Below are 24723 nucleotides of genomic sequence, written 5' to 3'. Positions count from 1 at the left end.
CTCGTACCCCCTATTTGCTGGTCTCTGATAGGAGTCCAAGATGGCGGATCCGTGCTGTGTTAGCTGATAGGGGACCTCTGCATGAACCTCTCCTCACTTTCCGTTCTCTGTCAGTTTTCTCACTCCTTTTGGTGCTTGGCTGAGTTCTTTATCTCTTCATTTGATGTTTTAGGGTTTCAGGACTGCTGTTTTCTCTGTTTGGCTTAGTTTTCGGATCTTTGCTATGGAGGGACGGCATGGTGCTTCTGCCTAGAGCGCCATGTTGCCGGAAGTCCTCAGTATATTTTTAATTCTCTTCTAGCAGGTCTCTTTTAATTAGGGATTATTCTGAGTGTTCTGTTTATTCGTCTTCTCCCTAGTTGCTGAACCGAGTATATTGACCTTCATCCCATGGGTCAACTGACCCTTGAGGTCCACACTTTCACAGGAAGTATGGATTTCAAATGCTACCATTTGTATTCTCTAAGTGCATGTCCTTAGACTCTATCTGGCTCTGAAACGAGAAGGTCCTACAGCAGCTCCCTCCCAGCAGGTGGGTGGGTAGGGGCATGGGGCAGGGAATCATGTTCATTAATGACCCCAATTCTTCATCCTTCACTATATCCATGGTCTTGTAACTTTACAGTACCCTACCATTCTGGAAAGGAGCCCTGGTGGCACAGTAGTTAAGCATTCTGTTACTCACTGAAAGGTTGATGGTTTGAACATACCAGCTGCTCCATGGGAGATAGATGTGACAACCATAAAGATTTCAGCCTAGGAAACACTATGGAGCCGTTCTACTCTGTCCTATAGGCTCTCTGTGAGTCGGAATGGATTCCAAGACACACAACAACAACAACAATAACAACCATTCTGGGTGGGATTTTCTGCCCCAGGACCTGATTCTAGGCGGGAGCATGTGACTTGATTTGATTAGTAAGATGTTTTCAAGCACAGACTTGTAGAAGTGCTTGCTGTCTTGTTCCTCTGCCTTCACCGTGGGAATATCTCCAGGCTAGCCTGAAGAAGGATGAAGCATATGGAGCAGAGGTGTGCCACTGCCACCTAATTGTGTCTCTAAATGACTTCTTATCTCATTTCAGGGTGTCCATAAAGTCTGTAAACATAGGCTACCTACTATACATAATGTCATCAAGGACATCTTCAATCAGTACAAAATACAGTAATATTACTAATGTTTCCAGACTTTATGTACTTTTTTGTAGAATAAAAGCCAAAGTCCTTATAATGGTCTACAAGGAAGTCCTAAGAAATTCCCCCACCCCACCACTGATCTTATCTCCTAGTCTCCCTCTTACTTATTCTGCTCCAGGCACGCTGGCCTCCTTGCTGTTTTTCTCCAAACACACCGGCAACCTCTTGCCTCAGGGTCTTTGCATGTGCCTGGAATGCCCTTCAGCTTTTACCCGGATAACCTGACATGGCATACTCCCTTGCTTCCTTCTTGTCTCCTCAAAGGTCACCTTCTCTCATCACTCTACTTATTCACCTCCAGCACTCTCCATTCTCTTGTTTTGTTTAATTTTTCTGCATATACTGATCATAATCTAACATGCTCCATATTTTACTTACTTATCTTATTTTCTTTCTTCCCCAGTAGATTGTAAATTCCACGAAGAGGGAATTTTATCTGTTTTGTTAGCTATTGTATCTCTAATACTTAGACCAAAAAAACCCAAAGCCAGACCCTAATCCCCATAGGGTTTCCAAGGAGCGGCTGGTGGATTTGAACAACTGACCTTTTGGTTAGCAGCCAGGCTCTTAACCACTGTGCCACCAGGGCTCCAATCTTAATACTAAGGGCTTGTTACTCTCAAATTCTCATAGTGGTAGGCATGATGTGAATTTTTAATAAATCTGAATGTACAAGTAGTTTTTTCTGTGAAATGAAAGGCTGACTATATCTCAATAAAAGCCTTAAAAATTCTTAAATATGCTCAATGATGTCTCATTAAGTTAAAACAAACACAGTTTTGGCCATTAGAATAATGTGACCATGGGTTATTCTGAGGCTTGGCTTAAATAAAATAACCTCATGATGCATTTCATATAAGTTAATTCAACTTTTTCATAAAAAAACTCACATTTTTCCAATTAACAGTGAGAAATGCTCATTATAAAGTGTTCTTTAAATATACAAACAAAAAAATGAATTAAATAAGAAGCCCCTTTTTTCCATTTAATTATACATGTCATGAAATATTTTGCAACAAATCTGCTGCAAAAGACCACTTTAAAGTGTTAAAAAGCGTCACTTTGAGGACTAAGGTGCACCGACCCAAGCCATGGTGTTTTCCGTTGCTTCATATGCATGTGAAAGCTCGACAATGAATAAGGAAGACTGAAGAAAAATTGATGCCTTTGAATTATGGTCTTAGTGAAGTATATTGAATATACCATGGACTGCTGGAGGAACAAACAAATCTGTCTTGGAAGAAGAACAGCCAGAATGCTCTTTAGAAGCAAGGATGGCAGGACTTTGTCTTGCATACTTTGGACATGTTATCAGGAGGGACAAGTCCCTGGAGAAAGAAATCATGCTTGGTAAAGTAGAGGGTCAGTGGAAAAGAAGAAGACCATTGACAAGATAGGTTGACACAGTGGCTGCAACAATGGGCTGAAACATAGCAACGATTGTGAGGATGGCTCAGGACCGGTCAGTGTTCTGCTGTACATAGGGTCACAATGAGTCGGAACATTTTCCACCATATTTTTGGTCCTTTTGTATTTATTTCTTCCCATGTGAAATATGTATTCATACACTTTGTCTATTTTTCTATTGGTGTGGTAAGAGTTGTCTTGTAGAAACTCTATATATTAGTAATATAAATCAGTTCTTCTTTGACCTTCCTTATTCATTGTCCAGCTTTCACATGCATGTGAAGTGATGGAAAATACCACAACTTGGGTCAGACGCACCTTAGTCCTTAAAGTGACATCTTTGATTTTTAGCATTTTAAAGAGGTCTTTTGCAGATTTGCCCAGTGCAATACCTCATTTGATTTCTTGACTGCTGCTTCCATGGGGTTTGATTCTGGATCCAAGTAAGGATTACAGCCTAGGAAACCCTATGGGGGCAGTTCTATTCTGTCCTATAGAGTTGCTATGAGTTGGAGTAGACTCAACAGCACACAACAACAACAACACTGATATCTAGTAAACAAGATAGAAAGAGTCTCTGCCCTTATGGAGCTTAAACACAACTAACATTTGTATATGTATGTGTGTGTATATATTTATATAGATACATATATGTGTACATATATGTATTTTTCCTCTCCTGATTGTTTATAATTTTGCTTTTGCTGGATTTTTTTTTACAAAATCTTCATTGACTTTAATAGGTATTATATGAAATCAATAGAGGAATATAATAAGCTAAGAACATATTTATGTTTGCATCCAAAATGAAACATATTGATATTTAGTTGTGTATTTTTTTGCAATTTGCCACAGCTGCCTTTAGGTGGCATTAGATCCTTGAGCATGTGTTGTGATTTTTGTATACTGTATTGGTGTGTGAGTTTTGATAGCTTGATAGATGTAAAATCTGGCCCAAATGTTATTTGAAGCCTAGATGCAGGATACACAAATATAGAAGCTGTGTGTCTTGGTCATCTAGTGCTGCTCTAACAGAAATACTACAAGTGGATGCCTTTAACAAAGAGAAATTTATTCTCTCACAGTCTAGTAGGCTACAAGTTCAAATTCAGTGCATCAGCTCCAAGGGAAGGCTTTCTCTGTCGGCTCTGGAGGAAAGTCCTTGTCATCGGTTTTCCCTTGGGCTGGGAGCATCTCAGCACAGGAACCTCAGGTCCAAAGGACATGCTCTGCTCCTGGCACTGCTTTCTTGGTGGTATGAGGTTCCCAATTAATTCTCTGCTTGCTTCCCTTTCCTTTTATTTCTTGTAAGATAAAAGGCCACACCCCAGGGAAACTCCCTTTACATTGGATCAGGGATATGACGTTACTAAGGGTGTTACGATCTCACCCTAATCCTCTTTAACATAAAATTACAATCACAAAATGGAGGACAACCACACAATACTGGGAATCATGGCCCAGCCAAATTGATAGACACATTTTTTGGAGGACATAATTCAATGCATGACACTGTATATACCAAAACCTCCTTCAGTGTGCAGGTTGTATTCTAAGTTCTGTCTTCTTGCTTTTGCCTACAGCAAACATTCTCTGGTTCTTTGCCTTAATTAGATAGTTTTAGAACAAAAATCTTAAAAATGCTTTGAAGTTCTGTGTGAGGTCTTAAGCAAAATAGAGACTATTCTCTAAAACGGTACAAGTTTGGATTGAAAGGGGACAATGTTTCATTTATGTATGGAATCCCATATGCTCAGTTTTCTCAATTAACACTTCAGATGTTCGAGTTTACATCTGACGCTCCGTAGACACATCCAAACTCCCTGAGGGGCCAATTTACTGGGCTGAGGGCTGTGGGGACCATGGTTTTGGGGAACATCTAGTTCAATTGGCATAACATAGTTTATAAAGAAAATGTTCTACATTCTACTTTGGTGACTAGTGTTTGGGGTCTTAAAAGCTTGTAAGAGGCCATCTAAGATACTCCACTGGTCTCACCCCATCTGAAACAAGGGAGAATGAAGAAAACCAAAGATACAAGGGAAAGATTTGTTCCAAGGACTAATGGACCACAACTACCACACCCTCCACCAGACTGAGTCCAGCACAACTAGACGGTGCCTGGCTACCACCACTGACTGTTCTGACAGGGATCACAATACAGGGTCCCCGAAGGAGCTGGAGAAAAATGTAGAACAAAATTCTAACTCACAAAAAAAGAAAAAACAAAACAAAAATACAACTTACTGGTTTGACAGAGACTGGAGAAACCGCGAGAATATGGCCCCTGGACACCCTTATAGCTCAGTAATGAAGTCATTCCTGAGGTTCACCTTTCAGCCAAAGATTAGACAGGCCCATAAAACAAAACGAGACTAAAGAGGCACACCAACCCAGGGCCAAAGACGAGAGGCAGGAGGGGACAGTAAAGCTGATAATTGAGAACCTAAGGTCGAGAAGGGGAGAGTGTTGACACGTCGTGGGCTTGGCAACCAATGTCACAAAACAATATGTGTATTAATTGTTTAATGAGAAACTAGTTTGCTCTATAAACCTTCATCTAAAGTACAAAAAAAAATTACATCTGACATAATGGAATCATAAACCAAATATTTAGCAATGAAGGATGTAGAGAAACTGCCATCTCTGTGATTCCAGTATGTGGGTTTTGCTATAAACTACTGACATTTGTATTTTCACTTTTTGCTACAGCACTCATGAGTTCATGTTGCTGAAAAACGCTTTTTGTTTATTCTCAAGCTGCTTTGGCCCCTTTAAAAGATTCTTTCAGTGGGAATCAACTCGATGGTAATGGAGGTTTTACTTTCAGGAAAATGGAACTTGACTCTAGAAGATTTTACTTTGTAGACTGGGGCTTGGGGAGATCATGGGATTTACCCAGGGTCTCAGGGTTGGTGACTTTGTGGCTAGCTTCCCCTACACTGCATTGGGATCAGCTGGCTCCAAGGTTTTTGTTCTGTCTAGCCTCTAGACCACATTGTCTTCCAGATGAAACCAAAGTACTGCTGAAAGCCAGAAGAAACCTTTTCAATTCACGTAATTGTGCAAAGGGGTTGTTTTAGGCAAAACCAAGGAACAACAATAATAGACCTTTTCATAGGCAAGTGGCTTCGACCATCTCTACCTTTTGAACTGTTAACTTTTTTTAAAATAAAACCCAGTGCTGTCCAGCCGATTTAACGCATAGTGACCCTATAGGACAACAGAGCAGAACAGCCCCATAGGGTCTCCAAGGAGCAGTTGGTAGATTCAAACCACCGACCTTTTTGTTAGCAGATGAGGTCTTAACCACTAGCCACCAAAACCAAAAAAACCAAATCTGTTGTCGTCGAGTTGATTCCGACTCATAGCTGGACCCTACAGGACAGAGTAGAACTGCCCCATGGAGTTTCCAAGGAGCACCTGGTGGATATGAACTGCTGACCTTTTGGTTAGCTGCCGTAGCACTTAACCACTACACCACCAAGGTTTCCTAACCACTAGCCACCTGGGCTCCATATTCATAATAGCCCACAGTAACTTCATGATAATCATGCTTATCTCCATTTTATAGGTACTGGAAGTTTAGAGAGAGAAAAAACTTGCCCAAGTTCCCATGGCTGGTAAATGACAGAACCAAGATCATGATCCGTTCCCATTGAATATTTGGTAGAAAAAGCAACAATTTATTTAAGTTTCAAACATAATTATTTGCCTAACCCAAACTGACATCTTTTGAATTTGTGTTAAGATTCTCACACATTTCTCTCTTTGATAGTTTCAGATTACAGTAAATAAATTTTACATGTATTTCACAATGTTTCTTTTCGGTAATTCTATCTTACTCATAATCAGCATCATTTTAGAATTTTCCACTGAATTTTCAATTTGTCTATCTCAAGGCACCAGAAGTATTTAACAGTTCTGGAAGCAGAGAGTAGCTTTCATTCATATAAAAATATCTGATTCAACTAAACTAATAGTTTATGAATTCAATGGCATTGCCCTCTATGGTGTGTTTGCCAACACTTGTATACAGAACAAATATTATTTATGTTAAGCTAAGTAAGTATCTCTACCTTCAGATGTAATTTTATCCCGAAGAATCTTATTCAAGTTTCTTACAATCAATTCTTTATTGCCACATATTTTGTATTACTTTGTTACACATTAAAATATTTTCTGCTTCCATTTAGAACCATCTAAATATTCATGTTCAATTGCTTTTATTCATATATGTATAAACTATGAAAACTTTGATGAAAAATCTGATGAAACCCTAAAATCCCCCTCCATCTTGTGGATACATATGCATTTGCTTTTGGTTTGTAGGTCAGTTCCTATTTTAATATAAGAAGTTACTAGATTCATTGCAACTCAAAATATTTACAGTCAAAATGATAAAAATTCCTATCATCACCAAAAGTTTTTTTCTGCCCCCTGGTAATCTCTTTCACCTCTCCTTCCCACCCAGACAATTGCTGATCTGCTTTTGGTCACTATAAATTAGTTTACATTTTCCAGAGTGTTATGTAAATGGAACCATTCAGTATGTACCTTTTTTTTTCTATGCTTTTTCCTTTCTTTCACTCAACATAATTATTCTGAGATTCATCCATGTTTTTGCATGTATCAATAATTCATTCCTTTTTATTGCTGAGTAATATCCCGTTTTATGCATATACTATAATTGTTTATCCATTCATCTGTTAGACATTTGGGTTGCTCCTAGTTTTTGGTTATTAAGAAAAAAAACTGTTGTGAACATCCATGTGTAAGTCTTTGTATGGGCATTTGCTTTCTAAAATTATTTTTATTACGTATTTTTGAACACGTGCTTTTAATTGTGTTGGGTAAATATCCAAGAGTGGAATGACTGGATCATATGGTAAGTGTATGTTTAATTTTTTAAGAAATTGTCAAACTATTTTCCAAATTGGCTGTAGCATTTTACATGGTGGAAATAGCAACAATTTATCTAAGTTTCAAACATGTTTAATTGCCTATCTCAAATTCCTATTAGCAGTGGATGGAAGTTCCAGTCCTTCAATCCTGGCCAACACTTGGTATAGTCAGTCTTTTTAATTTTAACTATTCTAACATGGTTGTATATCACTATGGTTTTAATTTCTATTTCCCTAATGACTAATGATGTTTAGCATTTTTTCATATGCTTACTTGTCATCCATATCTATCCAAATCTTTTGCCTATTTCTAAAAAAAAAAAAAAATTTAGTCCCTGAGGTGTGATTAATTGCTTTTGTGTGTGGTGTTTCTAGCCATGGTCTTGCAACTCCCACCCAGGTGATTTTGTGATAGGGTAATTGTGGTCTACCAAGGGAATTGGCCAGTTTTGCCTTGAAAGACAGCCAATTCTAGAGCAGAGAAGAAGAGCCCACCACCAGGGAAGGAGAGACCAGCAGGAGAGCCCAGCAGCAGAGACCCGGCGTGGTGGGCTTCCTGGCCTGTAGAGGGAGAAAGCTGAGGGCCTTTGGGCAGAGACTGAGGGCCAGGAAGAGACATGCTTGCAAGCACAGCTGGGGAGAGGCTATCCTGATGGAAGAACTGTATCTTGAGTGTTCTTGAGCCTGAATTGTAACTGTTACTTCCCCAATAAACCCCGTAACTGTGAGTATGGTCTGTGAGTTTTGTGTGGCCATTGCAGTGAATTATTGACCCTAGTAGAGAGTGCTGTGCAAGGGACGGTTGGTGTCAGAATTAGTAAAGATGGCAGAGACAGGAAGCTTGTCTGGCCTGCACCTCATGAAAGTCAACCTTATGCTGTTGATCTTGGTTCTCCTTCCCACTTGTGGGGTTGGAGGAGGTTAGACACCTCCCCAGTGCCGTTATCACTGTCCCTAAAATAATACTGGTTAGTATATTCACAGAATGGAGTCCCTGGGTTGTGCAAATGCTTAACGCACACAGCTGATAACGGGAAGGTTGGAGGTTCAAGTCCACCCAGAAGTACCTGAAAAGAGAGGCCTGGTGATCTACCTCAGAAAAATCAGCCATTGAAAACCCTATGGAACACAGTTCCACTCTGACACACGTGGGGTTGCCATGAGTCAGAAGGCAAATGGGGATATTCATGGAAAAAGACCTGGAGGAATTTTCCCCAAACTAATCTGTAGATAGCAGAATTAAAGAGAAACTTAAATTTCTAAGTTATACAAGAATTTATGAAATGTTTGAATGCTTTTTCATAACAAGCATGTATTATTTTTATTACTGAAAAAAAAACAAGGTTTGTTTTTGCAGAACCTGCATTCAAGATAATCTTTATAGATATGGTGATCTTGGTGAAGAGGGTTCAAAGAACCATTTTGGAATAATGGGAACTGGACTTCCATACAACTACCTTTACCGCATCTCACACTGCATTATAAGGACGCTTCCCGAGGAACAGGACATCTGGTGAGAGGAGAGGTAGTGCTGGAGCTGAGTTTTGACTCGTTTTGGTTTTGCTGTGCAAACATGTGGGGCTGGGGAGAGGTTGAGCCAAGTGTCTGGAGAGACTGAGGTGATTTCTGGAGAGAGATGAGAGAATGAGAAGAAGGCTGCCATTGGGTAGGAACTTTGGAAAAGAGTAGAGAAGTCGAAAGAGAGGGGGTTAGGAGAGGTTGTTATGTGCAGGAGCCCTGGTGGTGAAGTGGTTAAGAGCTTGGCTGTTAACCAAAGGTCGGCAGTTCAAATCCACCAGCTGCTCCTTGGAAACCTTATGGGGCAGTTCTACTCTGTCCTATAGGGTCATTATGAGTAGGAATCTATTCAATGACAACGGGTTTGGTGGTGGTGGTGTTGTTATGTGAAAGGGCGATATAATCTTCTTCTTCATCTGCCCAGGAAAACATTGCTTAAATCAATATTATTATTCACTGATGCTTTTTTGGAGTTGCATTTTTGATTTCTGGTAATCTCTATGTTGATGTGGGGAGAAAGCAGTGGAGACCCAAGAAGGCCTTGTGGCATTCAGGTGACATAAAACTATTAGACTGAGAAGAGAGAATGGTGAAGAAACAGAAAAACATAGAGCAAGTGCAAAATCTAGTCTTAAGTCACTTTTTTTTTCACCCTGTTAAAAAAAATCCACTTGGCTAGGGAAAATGAATGAAGTAAGGCATCCTGTATCAGTCAGGGGCCTGGCAAAAAACACAGTCAAAAGGTAATTTTAAAAAAAATGGTAACAAAGAGACTGTTTACAGAGATGTGGTCAAGGTTAAGGAGTCTCTGGGTGGTTCAAACAACAAACATGCTTGGCTGTTAACCAAAAGGATGGAGATTTGACTTCATCCAGAGGTGCCTTGTAAGAAAGGCCTGGCAAACCAAAAGGATGGAGATTTGAGTTCATCCAGAGGTGCCTTGTAAGAAAGGCCTGGCAATCTACTTCTGAAATGTCAGCCATTGAAAACCCTATGGAGTGCTCAGTTCGGCAGCACGTATACTAACGTTGGAACGATACAGAGAAGATAAGCATGGCCCCTTCGCAAGGATGACTCGCAAATTCATGAAGCATTCCGTACTATTGGCAGGATGAGAAGGCAGGAAGGGACAGGAACCGGTTAAATAGACACAGGGAACCCAGAGTGTAAAAGGGGGAGTGTGCTGTCACATTGTGGGGATTGCAACTAATGTCAGAAAACAATATGTGTATAAATTTTTGCATAAGAAATGAACATGAGCTGTAAACTTTCACCTAAAGCACAATTTAAAAAAATAAAACACACACACACACACACACACACACACAACACTATGGCGCACAGTTCTACTCTAGCACGCATGGGGTAATGGGTCACCATGAGTAGGAATGGACTCAATGGCAACTGGTCTTGTTTGTTTGTTTTTGGTCAAGGTTAAGGGAAATAAAGCTTGATGACACAGCAGGAAACCATTACACCTAAGCTTATGGGGCAATGGGAGAGATCAGCTACTGGAAATTGAAAAGAGTAGCCTCTGAAGGAGAGGGGTCGCCTGACAGGAACGTGGCTTTAGTTGGAAGCACACAACCACTGCCATACTGTGACCCTGGAGGAAGCGAGCCAGGCCTCTGCTCCTGCCTGATGATTTCTGGAATCCAACTGGAAGCCAGAAGACAGGGAAACCTTATGAGGTATTCCACACAGGTCAGTTCCAGAGGCTCAAAGCAGAGCTGGGAAGGATAGATAGTGAATCTGGTCTGGCGATGCAGCAAATGGAAACTATCCAAGAATAGACTTTCAACAAAGTTCTATTTCCCTCTACCTTAGCCCCTCCAGTTACCCACTTCTCAGCTGCTGTTGTTGTTAATTGCCATAGAGCTGATTACAACTCATGGAGACTCCATGTGCGCAGAGTTGAACTGCTCTGCCTAAAGTCGCAAAAGACGGTTTCATCCTAGAGACAGGGTGCTCCAATTTCTTTTGGGTCACAACTCCAAAAACTACACAGATTTGCATAAAATAGTTTTTCTCCTCAGAGACAGAGAACCAATGGTTTATTAAACAAAGAATTGGCTCTTTCTCATTATATCCGTGCAAAAAATAGTGGCTAATGTCTGAAAATTTAAAAAAAAATCTAATTTGTGAGCCCTGATGGCTCAGTGGTTAAGAGATAGGCTGCTAACCAAAAGGTTGGTACTTTAAATCCACGAGCCGCTCCTTGGAAACTCTATGGGGCAGTTCTACTCTTTCCTACAGGGTTGCTATGAGCCGGAATTAACTCGACAGCAAAGGGTTTGGTTTTTATTTGGTTTGGGATTTAAAATAAGAAGAAATTCAGAAGGAAATTTCTGCTCAAAAGGAAATTTCCAAAAAATACTTCTTTTTTTCCCCAACCTCAATAAAAACTTTAACGTTTGGATTGGTCACTGGCATGGTAACCCTTGTCATCTTTGACATTCCACAGATGTCAGCTCTAACACTGATGACAGTAAGTCATGAAATCCCTGACTTACACGGGTAGGTAATGGCAAATGGAATAAAAATTTCCATTGCTTGCTTTTCCAGGTGAGGGTCAGCTTGTGTAAAAAAATAAAATAAAATAACAGAATTCTCAAGCACTCTTTGAGTTGGATTCCATTTGTAGCATTTCTTTGTCCTCCAATCATTGAGGTCATCTTCATTAAGGTCTGCTAAATTGACGCTGTCTACATGGTATTTTGAGCAGAAGTAACCTGCAAAGAACTCAGCAGCATTTCCAGAGTTTACAGGTTTGTTCCTGCAGAGGGATCGACACTCTAGAGAGTAGCTGGCAGAACTTTCCCCAGATCTGGAAAGTTTCCATCGCTGTCTACCTCAAATCTTCATTCCAGAGAGGAAACTTCCTCCAAAGACTAGGTAGTTTTCCAACAACCCCCATAATAGTCAGTATAGGACCTCGAGTTAGGAGTCTGGGCTTTAAGTTTAGACCGGCTGATTGAAAAGCTTGGCTTACTAACCATGATAACTTAAGCAAGTGACTTACCTCTATATGCCTTGATTTTGCTCATCAGTGGATAATAATAGTATCTATTGGATAAGATTATTGTGAGAATTAACTTCATTCAGATAAAGATTAAAATAGCTCCAGCTACATAGTAGGCATTCAATAAATCTTAACTATTATTGTTATTATTTAAATGCCTCCATATATCTGCAAGGCTGTGAATAAACTCTTGCCATTCATTCTTCTGTTCATTCGTGTATTTCTGAATATTTGTTGAACATCTACTCTGTATTTAGTACTGTGCTATATGCTAAGGATAGATACAAGGATCAGCTAAAATAGAATTCGTCCCTTGCCTCCTTGAGCCCACAGTCTAGTGGGGAAAACAGATGTTAATTAAACAATCACAAACACAGATGTAAAATTGCAATTGTGGCAAGTGCAACGGAGGAAAGCTACATGGTTCTACATGAACGAATAATGCAGGGATATGACCCTAAAGGGAGTCCCTGGGTGGTGCAAAGGGTTAACGCCACTCGGCTGCTAACCAAAGGGTTTGAGGTTTGAGTCCACCCAAAGGTGCCTGTGAAAAAAGGCCCAACGATCTACTTTAAAAAATCAGCCACTGGAAAAACCTATAGAGCAGAGTTCTACTCTGACATACATGGGATAACCTTGAGTCAGGATAGTCTCCATGGCAACTGGAGAGAGAGAGAGAGAGAGAGAGAGAGAGAGAGAGAGAGGAGAGAGAGATGACTTTAAAGAAGTGTTGCTAAATCTGGGATCTTAAGTCTGAGAAGAAGTTATATAGACGTTTTCTACCTCAAGATCAATTAAATGCACTTAGACTTAGGTGGTGCAAATGGTTAAGCACTAGACTACTAGCCGAAAGGCTGGCAGTTCGAACCCACCCAGGCTCCTGGGAAGTCCGGCCTGGAGATCTGCTTCTGAAAGGTCATAGCCTTGACAATTCTATGGAACAGTTCTGCTCTGCACTCATGTGGCTACCATGAATCGGAATTGAGTCAACAGCAACTAACAACAGACTCAACTTTCAGACAGTTGGTGGATTTCTGTATAGGAGAGGAAAAGTTCATATTCTACTTTCTTAACAAAACTCCTTGAAAAAGACAGAAATTCAAGACCCTGATACAGATAAAGTTGTTGACTTTTGTGATGGTATCTTAGTCATCTAGTGCTGCTATAACAGAAATACCACAAGTGGATGGCTTTAACAAAGAGAAGTTTATTCTCTCACAGTCCAGTAGGCTACAAGTCCAAATTCAGGGCATCAGCTCCAAAAGAAGGCTATCTCTCTCTGTCAGCTCTGGAGGAAGGTCCTTGTGATGTATCAGTCTTGCCTTGGTCTGGGAGCATCTCAGCACAGGAACCTCAGGTCCAAAGGATGCACTCTGCTCCCAGCACTGCTTTCTTGGTGGTGTGAGGTTCCCATGTGTCTCTGCTCACTTCTCTCTTTTATATCTCAAAGGAGATTGGCTTAAGACACTATCCAATCTTGTATACCTCATCAGTATAACTGCCACTAATCCATTTATTAGATCATAGTGATTGAATTTACAACTCATAAGGAAATCATATCAGATTACAAAATGGTACACAATTATACGATACTGGGAATCATGACCCAGCCAAGCTGACAGATACTTTCGGGGGACACAATTCAGTCCATGACAGATTGTAAGCAAAATTTCATTCAGGATTTGTCTTTGACACTAATGCAAGATAATCTAGTATGGATTGAATCTCAGTGAGATGTGGATTTCTTTCTTCACAAAGACAGAAAACCCAGACGTACTGTCAAGCATTTCTTATTCTCCAACCATGAACAGCACCAAGGCTTCTCTGAGTGGAAGTTTTGTTTGGCAAATAAAGTTTAAACAATTTCAAAACCACAGGAGGCTTCTGAACTTTCCAATAGGGCTCCCAAAATAGGAATCTTCATTTGATGCTGTCCTTGTGCAAATAACAGATGCGAACCAGGAGTTGGCTCTGCTTAGAGATGTCAGTACTTTCATCCCAATGCATGATGAAAGGAAATAGCAATTTCTCCATGATCTGTTTAATATTGGAACAGATTTTAATAATTCTGGACATGGATGAGAACATTGGACAGAAGTGTTTTAGTTTTTAATTTTTTTTCCAAGGCTTAACCATTTTCATTGCATATTGCTTCACCAAGGTCTGGCAATGCAGAAAACAATCTTGAGGATGGCTCAAGACAACACTCTTTGTGTTGGAGTAAATCCGATTTTGGTAAAGTTTCAATGTTTTCCAGTTGAACCTTTTTTCTCAGGCAAAAGAAACAGACCATGTGTTTTCACCACGTAGGGGACCACTTCAGGTAAAGATCTTGCCACACGAGATGCTTTCTAACTTTATGTTCCTTCATGTTCAATGATACAAGTAGAATCCAAGGATATATATCTATATGGGAGCCCTGGTGGTGCAGTGGTTAAAAGCGCTGGACCGCTAACCAAAAAGTCGGTTGCTTGAAACCACCATCAGTTCCATGGGAGAAAGATGTAGCAATCTGCTTTCGTAGAGATTTACAGCCTTGGAAACCCTATGGGGCCTCTATGAATCATAATTGACTCGAAAGCAGTAGGTGTTTTGGGTATATATATGTATATATATATATATATGTTGTCACACATCATTTTTTTGTGATATTTCCTTGCCTAAGCTGACATTAAAGAATAAATAGGCAGATGTTCATAATCATAATGATATGTTACATCTTCAACTCATATCAAAGGATGGCCTGGTAGATACTACAACAGGCTACTGATGACAATTATAGGTTACCAAACTGTACAATGCTTTGATGCGGCCTTTTACTGGTTTAGTATGAAACAATACTTTAATAAAATTTTAAGTTGTACAACATTTTTTCCCCCAGCTATAATTTTAAATATTGGGGAACACATAAAAGAAAAAGCATATTTTTGCTCAGGTTTATAGATCCTCTGAAAGCCATTTATGGGCATCCTGGGTCACAAATTCCAGGGTTACAACCCCAGAGACCAAGTTTTAATCTTATAGTACTAACCTCTGTCTGTCTCTCTTTCCCTCTCCTTCTCTCTCTCCCTCTCTCCACTTTCACCGTTACTTTATATATTAAGTACAACTCTCTGAAGTGAGGCAGAAAATAATTAAAATGACTTGCAGTAGCGATTTATAAACTCTGGTCCAAGGGGACCCTGATGGCCCACTGAAGAAAACACATTACTTTTCCTCAACCTTCCTCATCCTCTGCAGTTATCAGCCCCCTTGCCACCTCCTTCCCTTTCTCTCCCCAGACTTTTCTTCTTTTTACCCTAAGGTTTCTCTGAGATTGTGAGGATTCTCTCAATAATTCTTTGTGTCACCTATCGCAAAAAACCAAAAGAGACCTGCATAAGTGGAAAAACATACCTTGCTCATGGATAGGTAGACTCAACATTGTGAAAATGTCAATCCTATCCAAAGCAATCTACAGATACAATGCAATCCCCATCAAAATTCCACTGGCATTTTTTAATGAGTTGGAGAAACAAATCACCAACTTCATATGGAAAGGGAAGAGGCCCCAAATAAGTAAGGCTTTACTCAAGAAGAAGAACAAAGTGGGAGGCCTCACACTACCTGATTTTAGAAACTGTTATACTGCCACGGTAGTCAAAACAGCCTGGTACTGGTGCAACAACAGATACATAGACCAATGGAACAGAATTGAGAATCCAGACATAAATTCATCCACCCTAGAGCAGCTGATATTTGACAAAGGCCCAAGGTCTGTTAATTGGGGAAAAGACAATCTCTTTAACAAATGGTGCTGGCATAACCGGATATCCATCTGCAAAAAACTGAAACAAGACCCATATCTCACACCATGCACAAAAACTAACTCAAAATGGATCACAGATTTAAATAGAAGATCAAAAGTGATTAAGATCATGGCAGAAAAATTTGGGACAATGCTAGGAGCCCTAATACACGGCATAAACACAATACGAACCATAAGTAACAATGCACAAGCACCAGAAGAGAGACTAGATAACTGGGAGCTCCTAAAAATCAAATACTTAGGCTCATCAAAAGACTTCACCAGAAGAGTAAAAAGACAACCTATAGACTGGGAAAAAATGTTTGGCTGCCACAAATCCGATCACCATCTAATCTCTAAAATCTGCTAGATACTGAAAAACCTCAACAACAAAAAGACAAATAGCCCATTAAAAAATGGGCAAAGGATATGAACAGGCACTTCACCAAAGAAGATATTCAAGTGGCTAACAGACACATGAGGAAATGCTCACGATCATTAGCCATTAGAGAAATGCAGATCAAAACTACAATGAGATATCATTTCACCCCAACAAGGCTAGCATTAATCCAAAAAACACAAAATAATAAATACTGGAGAGGTTGTGGAGAGACTGGAATGCTTATACACTATTGGTGGGAATGTAAAATGGTACAACCACTTTGGAAATTGGTTTGGCACTTCCTTAAAAAGCTAGAAATAGAAGTACCATATGATCTAGCAATCCTGCTCCTTGGAATATATCCTAGAGAAATAAGAGCTGTCACATGAATAGATATATGCACACTCATGTTCATTGCAGCACTGTTTACAATAGCAGAAAGTTGGAAATAACCTAGGTGCCCATCAACAGATGAATGGATAAACAAATTATGGTATATCCACACAATGGAATATCATGCAACAGTAAAGAACAATGATGAAGCTGTGAAACATCTTATAACGTGGAGGAAGCTGGAGGTCATTAAGCTGAGTGAATTTAGTCAGTCACAGAAGGACAAATATTGTATAAGACCACTGTGATAAGAACTCAAGAAAAGTTTTAAACACAGAAGAAAACATTCTTTGATGGTTATGAGGGAGGGTGAGGGTTATTCACTAACTAGATAGTAGACAAGAATTATCTCTGGAGAAGAGAAGGACAGTGCACACTACAGGGGAAGTCAGCACGACTGGACTAAACCAAAGCTAAGAAGTTTCCTGAATACAATCAAACACTTTCAGGGACAGAGTAGCAGGGGTAGGGGTCTGGGGACCATACTTTCAGGGGACATCTAGGTCAATTGGCATAACAAAGCTTATTAAGAAAATATTCTGCATCCTACTTTGGTGAGTGGCGTCTGGGGTCTTAAAAGCTTGGAAGTGGCCATCTAAGATGCATCAATTGGTCTCAACCACCTGGAGTAAAGGAGAATGAAGACCACCAAAGACACAAGGAAGGTAGTAGCCCAAGAGACAGAATGAGTAACATAAACCAGAGACTTCATCAGCCTGAGACCAGAAGAACTAGATGGTACCCGGCTACCACCAGTGATCACCCTGACAGGGAACACAACAGAGAGTCCCTGATGGAGCAGCAGAAAGATGGGGTGTAGAACTCAAATTCTCATAAGAAGACCAGACTTAATGGTCTGACTGAGACTGGAGGAACCCCAGAAAGCATGGCCCCTGGATTCTCTATCAGCCCAGAACTAAAACAATTTCCAAGGCCAACTCTTCTGACAGGGATTGGACTGGACTGTGTGACATAAAGTGATACTTGTGAGGAGTGTGCCTCTTAGCTCAGGCAGATACAAGAGACTAAACAGGCAGTTTCTGTCTGGAGGTGAGATGGGAAGGCAGAGAGGGTTAGGAGCTGGTTGAATGGACGTGGGGAGTCAGGGGTGGAAAGGAGGAGTGTGCTGTCACAGTATGGGGAGAGCAATTAGAGTCACGTAACAATGTATGTATAAATTTTTGTATGGGAAAAAAAAAAAAAGAATTCTTTGTGTCTCAAGATCGACCATTTGCACATTGGAAAGAATATCGTCTGCCCCTGGCAATTTCTTGACCTTCGTAGGGTTTGTAAACTCTTAGGGGATTCACAGGTCTCCTTTAAGGGAATCTGCAACGAAAGCCTCCATTTACTTTATCCATCTCGAGTGTCATGTACCACCCATTCTTTTCTAGCTGTGACTTTTTTTCTGCTCTTGTGCTTACTTTTCTAGCAGATGAATTACTTCAGCCTGTTCATTCAGGATCACTTTATCTTGTATTCTTTTTCTTTCCTCAGTCTAAATCTTCAGTTTTGCAACCTCCCCATTTACCCTGCCTGAACTTGGCTCCCTGTGGAGAGCCCTTCACATCATCCCCCCAGCAGGGGTCACCATGTCCCTTCCCAGGAAGCCGTATAGTTCAGATATACACTTTTAGGTTGAAGAACCCACCTTTCGATCTCGATATAGTTCGGTTTCCATGTAACATTATAAACACTTAAGACTCAACATTCACATTGTAGTCATCTCCATCCTTATCTAATACTGGGTAATTTTTTTTTTTTTTTTTTACTTTAAGCACTTTTGAAGACAGTAATTTTACTTTAAAATTGTACTTGTTTATTTTTGCTATATTTCCTACCAGAAAGACAAGCTCAAAATCATGCCTTTATATTGCAGATCAAAGTTCCTATGCTCAGATACAAAGGATATCATAAGTTAAAACCACTGTACTTTTCTCTTTTTGGTATTCAACCTGTGGTTTCTACTAATAAATTGGAGATTTATAAATGTATGTATTTGAAGCACTTAACATCTAAATGTAATCTAAATAGGATTGAAATTATTATATTTTAATTGTTTTTTTAGTCAAGCATTGCCTTTAATTTTTTTTTCAGTTATTATTTAGGACATTTTTAATCTATTAAACTTAGTTTATTTTTTAATTTTTTTATTGTGGTAAATATATAGGTAACAAAACATTTGCCATTTCTATAATCTTCACATGTACAGTTCAGTGACATTAATCATGTTCATCCTGTTGTTCAGCCATCACCATTAACTGTTCCCGAATTTTCCCATTACCCTTAGCATAAACAAACACAGAGAAAGTTAGCTACGTGATAGTTATGGAAACACAATCAAGTGTTAATTAAAGTGGTTATTAGAATTAAGCTTAGGGAGCAACCTGCTTTAAACAAGGATATCACATCAACAACTCTCCTCTCTTATTCCTGCATCATCAAATTAGATCATTCCCACCAGCATCAAACATGTTATTATTTTTCTCTTCTAAAAATAAAACAAAAAATGCTCTTCTGAACCTACTTCTTTCCACTGCTTCCCCAATTCTCTGCTCTCCTCTGAAGCAAAAGTGCTTGAAAGAGTTGCTTATATTTTCTGTCTTCCATTCCTCCCTTTCTGTCTTTCTTAAACTCATTCAAATCAAGCTTTCCCCCCACCACTCCACTGAACTTGTTCTAGTCAAGGTCACCAGTGACCTCCCTGTTGCTAAATCCAATGGCCAATTCTCATTTCTCATCTTACTTGACCTATGAGCAACATTTGACAGAATTAATTACATCTTCTTCAAACACTTTCTTCACTTGGCTTCCAGGGTGCCACACTGGCCTGGCTCTCCTGCTACCTTGTTGATCCTTCATTGTCAGTCTCCTTACCTAGATCCTCTTCCTTTTTTTGACTTTAAAATGTTAAAGTCCCATAGGCTCTGGCATGTGATACTCTTCTCTTCTCCATCTTCACTCATTTCCTAGGTGATTTCATCCAGTTCCATGACTTTAAATACAATCAGTTCTCTAACTGTGTTCAACTGCTAATAGCAGAGATCTGATTACAATTGCTTTAACACACAAAGATTCATTCTTTCACATATTAAAAATCAGAAGGAGACAGTCCACAGCTGATATGATAGATCGACAAAGTCATCAGAGACTCAAGCTATTTCTGAGTTCTTGCTCCATCATCCTAGCATGTGGTTCACGTTTTCAGGTCCACTTTGTAATCTGAGATGACTGCTGTATCTCTAGGCATCATATACACATTCCATGCAAAAGGAAGGGGAAAACGTGACACCTCCCAGCAGATTAGTTCTTTTATAGACGTCTCTTTGAAAGTCCAACCTCCCTGCCCCCACCTGCACACACTTGCTTGTTTATCTCATTTATTCAATGGCTACTTCTAGTCATGTGTTTACATCTAGCTGCAAGGGAGGCGAGTAGTTAAAGCCTTTATTTCAGACAGCAACGTGTTCAGCTAAAATTGAAGTTGTGATACTAAAGTGAGTGAGGAGAAACAATATTTGGTAAACATTTAATAGTTTCTACTATAACATCAATATATTGAAAGATCCCATATTAAAATCTCCAGCCTTGCACTCTTCTCGGAGCCTCAAGACTACTTACTGTTTATCTCTGCTTGGATGCCTACTTGGCAGCTCAAACTTAACATGAGCAAAGCACTACCTTTATAATGGAGCCTCAGGAAAAATGCCTGACTGGAATGAGTTGAGGGAAGAATGAGGGGTGAGAAAGTGAAGACAGTGAATACAGATAACTCTTTCAATGAGTTTTGTTATAGGGTGGAACAGAAAAATGGGAAGTAGCTGGAGGGGAATATGAGGTTTAAGGAGAGTTTTTTAATAAAATGGATGACATTTTTGCCTGCTTGTGTGATGATGGGAGTGTGAGAGAAGAAAAAAATAGATTATTCAGGATAGAGGGGGAATAACTGTAGGAGGAAAGTCCTCAAGAAGGAGAAATGAAATGCAATGTGAAAATGAGGAAATCAGCTTTCAGCGGAAACAAGAGAGAAGACAGAGTATGTGGATACATATTGTAGTCATGATGGCTCAGTGAGTTCAAGCTTTGATAACTCATTCTGTTCTAAACCTAAAAAGAGAAAAAAAATACCGACAAATTCAGGTTCAAAAAAAAAAAACCCCAGGCATCTCCTGGATGGAAATAAAATATATGTCAAAGTGACTAAGCTGAAGCCACAAAGTTTATGGAAAACCCAGAAAGCATGGAGCACTGGCCAGGATTTCAGCTCCTAAGGGCTAGAGGACACTAAAATCACTCTGTGAGAAATTGAATTCAAACTTAGAGCTTGAAAACTCCTCTGTCTTCATGAGTGAGGCTGAAAAATACTAAAACTCCCAATGACTTCTTGGAGATGTGGCTTTTAGAAAGCTGTGAAACTAGTGAGATGGGAGTACAGTACATGGATACAACTTCCCAATAAAAAAATTGAGCCAAGCTAGCTAATTACTCTGTGACTGGATCTATGAACTCTGCAATATCATCTAAGGTAGGAATTTCAAACTGCTACTATCAGACTTAGCTTTCATTGAAGATCTGCTGATGGAGAGGGGTGTGCTCATGGATGAAGGCATGGGGGAGAGATAGAAAGAAAAACATTAAAGGCTTCCAATCAAAATGAACTTACAGACACAAATTTCAAACCACATGGTTACATCTAATGCTTATAAAGAAAGACAACACAATCAACAGTTAGAATGTGAATTGATGATAAACCAAAAAAACCCCAAACCCATTGGTTTCCAAATTGACTATAGATGAAATTAATTTTTTATCTCTGGAGCAGTTTGATAAGATTTTAATATAAATATTATAAAGATGTTCAAAGAGATAAAGGCGTAACTTTTACTAAAAATAGCAAGAAATTGTGGCATAAAAATAAGCAAAAATAAAACACAAGAGATTAGAAATTTGTAAATAAAAAATACAGTCATTGGAGTATAAATATATTACCCATACTCATACCATACCCACTGCCATCAAGTTGATTCTGATTCATAGTGACCCCATAGGGTTTCCGAGGAGTGTCTGGTGGATTTGAACTGCCGACCTTTTGGTTAGCAGCCATACTTCTTAACCATTGTGCCACCTAAAGATTACAACTTTGGGAACCCCGTGGGACAATTCTACTCTGTCCTGTAGGGTCACTATGAGTTGAATGGATTTGACGGCAATAGGTTTTAATTTTTACAGAAGCAGACTGTCACATCTTTCTCCTGACTGACCTTTTGGTTAGCAGCCAAGTGCTTTAACCACTGTGCAACCAGGGCTCCTGATAAATATATTTAAAAAAAATAAACAAGCCTGTTGCTGTCTAGTCAATTCCGACTCATAACGACCCTATAGGACAGAGTAGAACTGCCCCATAGGGTTTCCAAGGAGCAGTTGGTGGATTCGAACTACCGACCTTTTGGTTAGCACTGAGCTCTTAACCACTGTACCACCAGGGCGCCTATAATATATAAGAAGATTTAAATTCTAATATAGTTGAAGAGAGATTTAGTCAATTGTAAGATGATAAAAAGGAATTAACCCAGAATACAGCCTAGAGAGCAAAGAGATAGAGTACATATGGGTATGGATACAAGCAGGTTGGTGTATTTGATGGTGAGAAAATTGTATTGCTTGTATTTTGTCAGTAAAATTAGAGGTGAAATCATCAGCTGTGATGGAGGAGGAAGTGGTGGATGTCTGAGGAGAAAAGATAAGGTGTGACAGTTCTTCCAGAGAATAAGAAAATGAATTGATTAAGTAAATATGGAAGGATTGCCAGGAAGTGCTGGTGGCCCGCTTCAGTCTAACTAGGATTTAGACCCCCCCTAAAAAAGTCTTCGTTGCCAATGGAACAAATTCTGAGCAAGGAGCAATAAGGAAACTGAAGGGAAAGCCAAATAAATACTAAGAACATATTCAATTCACTGTGATTATTTACTTTGATGACTGCATAAAATGAATTCTGTCAATAAAAAGCCAGATTTTCAAATGAAATAGGAAGTATAAAGAAAAGAGGAAATGGATAACCTATAGAGAAAAGAGAACAAAGTGAGAGAAAACAGTAGAGATATATCATAGTATCATATATTAAAAGCAGGGACAGTGAGTAGTACATACTCAGAGAGTAAAAAGGACAATTGGGAAGACAGAAAAACTTAATTCTTGGGGGTGGGGAGAGGATCAAATAGCCACCCCCACCCCATGGACTCTCAAACTCTCTTTTTAGTATATTTTAGAAAATTTTTAGTATATTTAGAAATTTTTCATCAAAGTAAATGAAAAGTTTATAATCTAGTCTTTTAAGAGTTGTGTCTACCTGGAGAAGTCTTCTCTTGAAAGCTCATTTCTTGATGATGCCCATTATTGGAGTATGAGAACATTTATTTTTTCTTTCCTCATTTGGAAAATAATAACATATGCAATAGGAATCTGCCAATGCTCTGACTACTTCAAATATATCCTGTTGCTGTTGAGTCGATTCTAACTCATAGCGATCCTATGGGACAGAATAGAACTGCCCCATGGGATTTCCAAGGCTGGAATATTTACAGAAGCAGACTGCCACACCTTTCCCCCGTGGAGCGGTTGGTGGGTTTGAACCACCAACCTTTTGGTTAGCATCTGAGCGCTTAAACCACTGTGCTACCAGAGCTCTATACGTGTTCATTCACTCAGTCTACACATATTTATTGCCTGTGTACTTGCACTGGTTCAACTACAAGGAATTGTCATGTCACTTCCATCACCTGGATTCAATGCCAAGTTTCTGTTACTTAATATCATTGTGAACTGAGATTGGGTGGGTTACTTAAACTCTTTGAGGCCCAGTTTCCTCTTCTGTAAAATGGAGCTGATGATAACACACGCTGCATTATCAGGCTCTTGTGAGCATTAAATAAGGTATTTAAAGTGCTTAGACCAGCTCTTTTTAGTGCTCACTGAAGCAGCCCTGGTGGCACAGTGGTTAAGAGCTTGGCTGCTAACCAAAAGGTTGGCAGTTCAAATCTACCAGCCACTCCTTGGAAACCCTATAGGACAGTTCTACTTTGTCCTGTAGGGTCGCTGTGAGTCAGAATTGACTCGACGGCAAAGGGGTTTTTTTTTTTTTTGTATGTTTGTTTGTTTTTACCATTTGTTGTTGTTAGTTGCCACCAAGTAAATTCCGATTCATAGTGACCCTATAAGACAGAGTAGAACTGTCCTATAGGGTTTCCAAGGAGGGGTTGGTGAATTCATACTGCCTACCTTTTGGTTAGCAGTTGAGTTCTTAACCACTGCACCACCAGAGCTCCCACTAAATGGTAGCTGTTATTTTATTTACTAATTAAAATTCCAAGGAGCATGTTACACTGTCTTAGACAGTGATACTAAAGCTAGATATTTTATTTTAGAGTGTATATAATGCACACATTTTATCAGGTATCCAAAGCACCTAGCACCATCTTGGCAGGCATCCTGTGAATAGACAGTAAATAATATCTACCATTATTCTTATCAGTAATTGTAAAGCACCGGTTTTGGTAGTACTTTATAATTCTCAAAATTCTGGCAATAAGCATCATCTGAACTGATCCTCACTCCACCTGGAGAGGTGGCTTTAGGAAGAATGTTTTCTTCTCAGTTTAATAGATGAAGGAGCAGAGGCTTGGAGAGGAGCTAAGTAAGATGACCAAAATTACATGGCTTGTAAATACAGAACCCAAACTACAACACATCTGTTTTTGTTTCTCATGGTTGTTAATAAGCATTGTGGAGATTGAAAGCAGTCATTAATGGAATTGCTGTTAGCTTAATAATTACCTTCATCATTTCTTTGTTTTGATGTAGAAATGATTTTTATTTTACTTGCCTGTTATTAATATATCTAACAATATCCACAGACCACAAAGTATATTCATTAGTATGTGTGTTGCTGTATGAAGCATAATTTTTATCATACGTGAACAGTGGGAGCTATTTTATTTTATTTTTTTTTAATTTTTTTGTTGTACTTTAGATGAAGGTTTACAGAATAAATAATTTCTCATTAAACAGTCAGTACACAGATTGTTTTATGACATTGGTTAACAACCCCACCACATGT

At 39.3% G+C, this 24723-nt stretch overlaps 1 non-coding gene across 1 annotated transcript; it reads left to right on the top strand.

Annotated features, from left to right (window-relative positions):
* Positions 1-10024: 10024 nt before the first annotated feature.
* Positions 10025-10131, top strand: LOC111821031 (U6 spliceosomal RNA). Its single transcript, XR_002824517.1, has one exon. It is a non-coding gene; the product is annotated as a U6 spliceosomal RNA (small nuclear RNA).
* The last annotated feature ends 14592 nt before the right edge of the window (positions 10132-24723 follow it).

The sequence above is a fragment of the Trichechus manatus genome, unplaced genomic scaffold (genome assembly GCF_000243295.1).
Source record: "Trichechus manatus latirostris isolate Lorelei unplaced genomic scaffold, TriManLat1.0 scaffold00059, whole genome shotgun sequence".
Taxonomy (NCBI): domain Eukaryota; kingdom Metazoa; phylum Chordata; class Mammalia; order Sirenia; family Trichechidae; genus Trichechus; species Trichechus manatus.
Note: the sequence above shows the minus strand (reverse complement) of the source record. Positions and strands in the feature narration are given on the sequence as shown.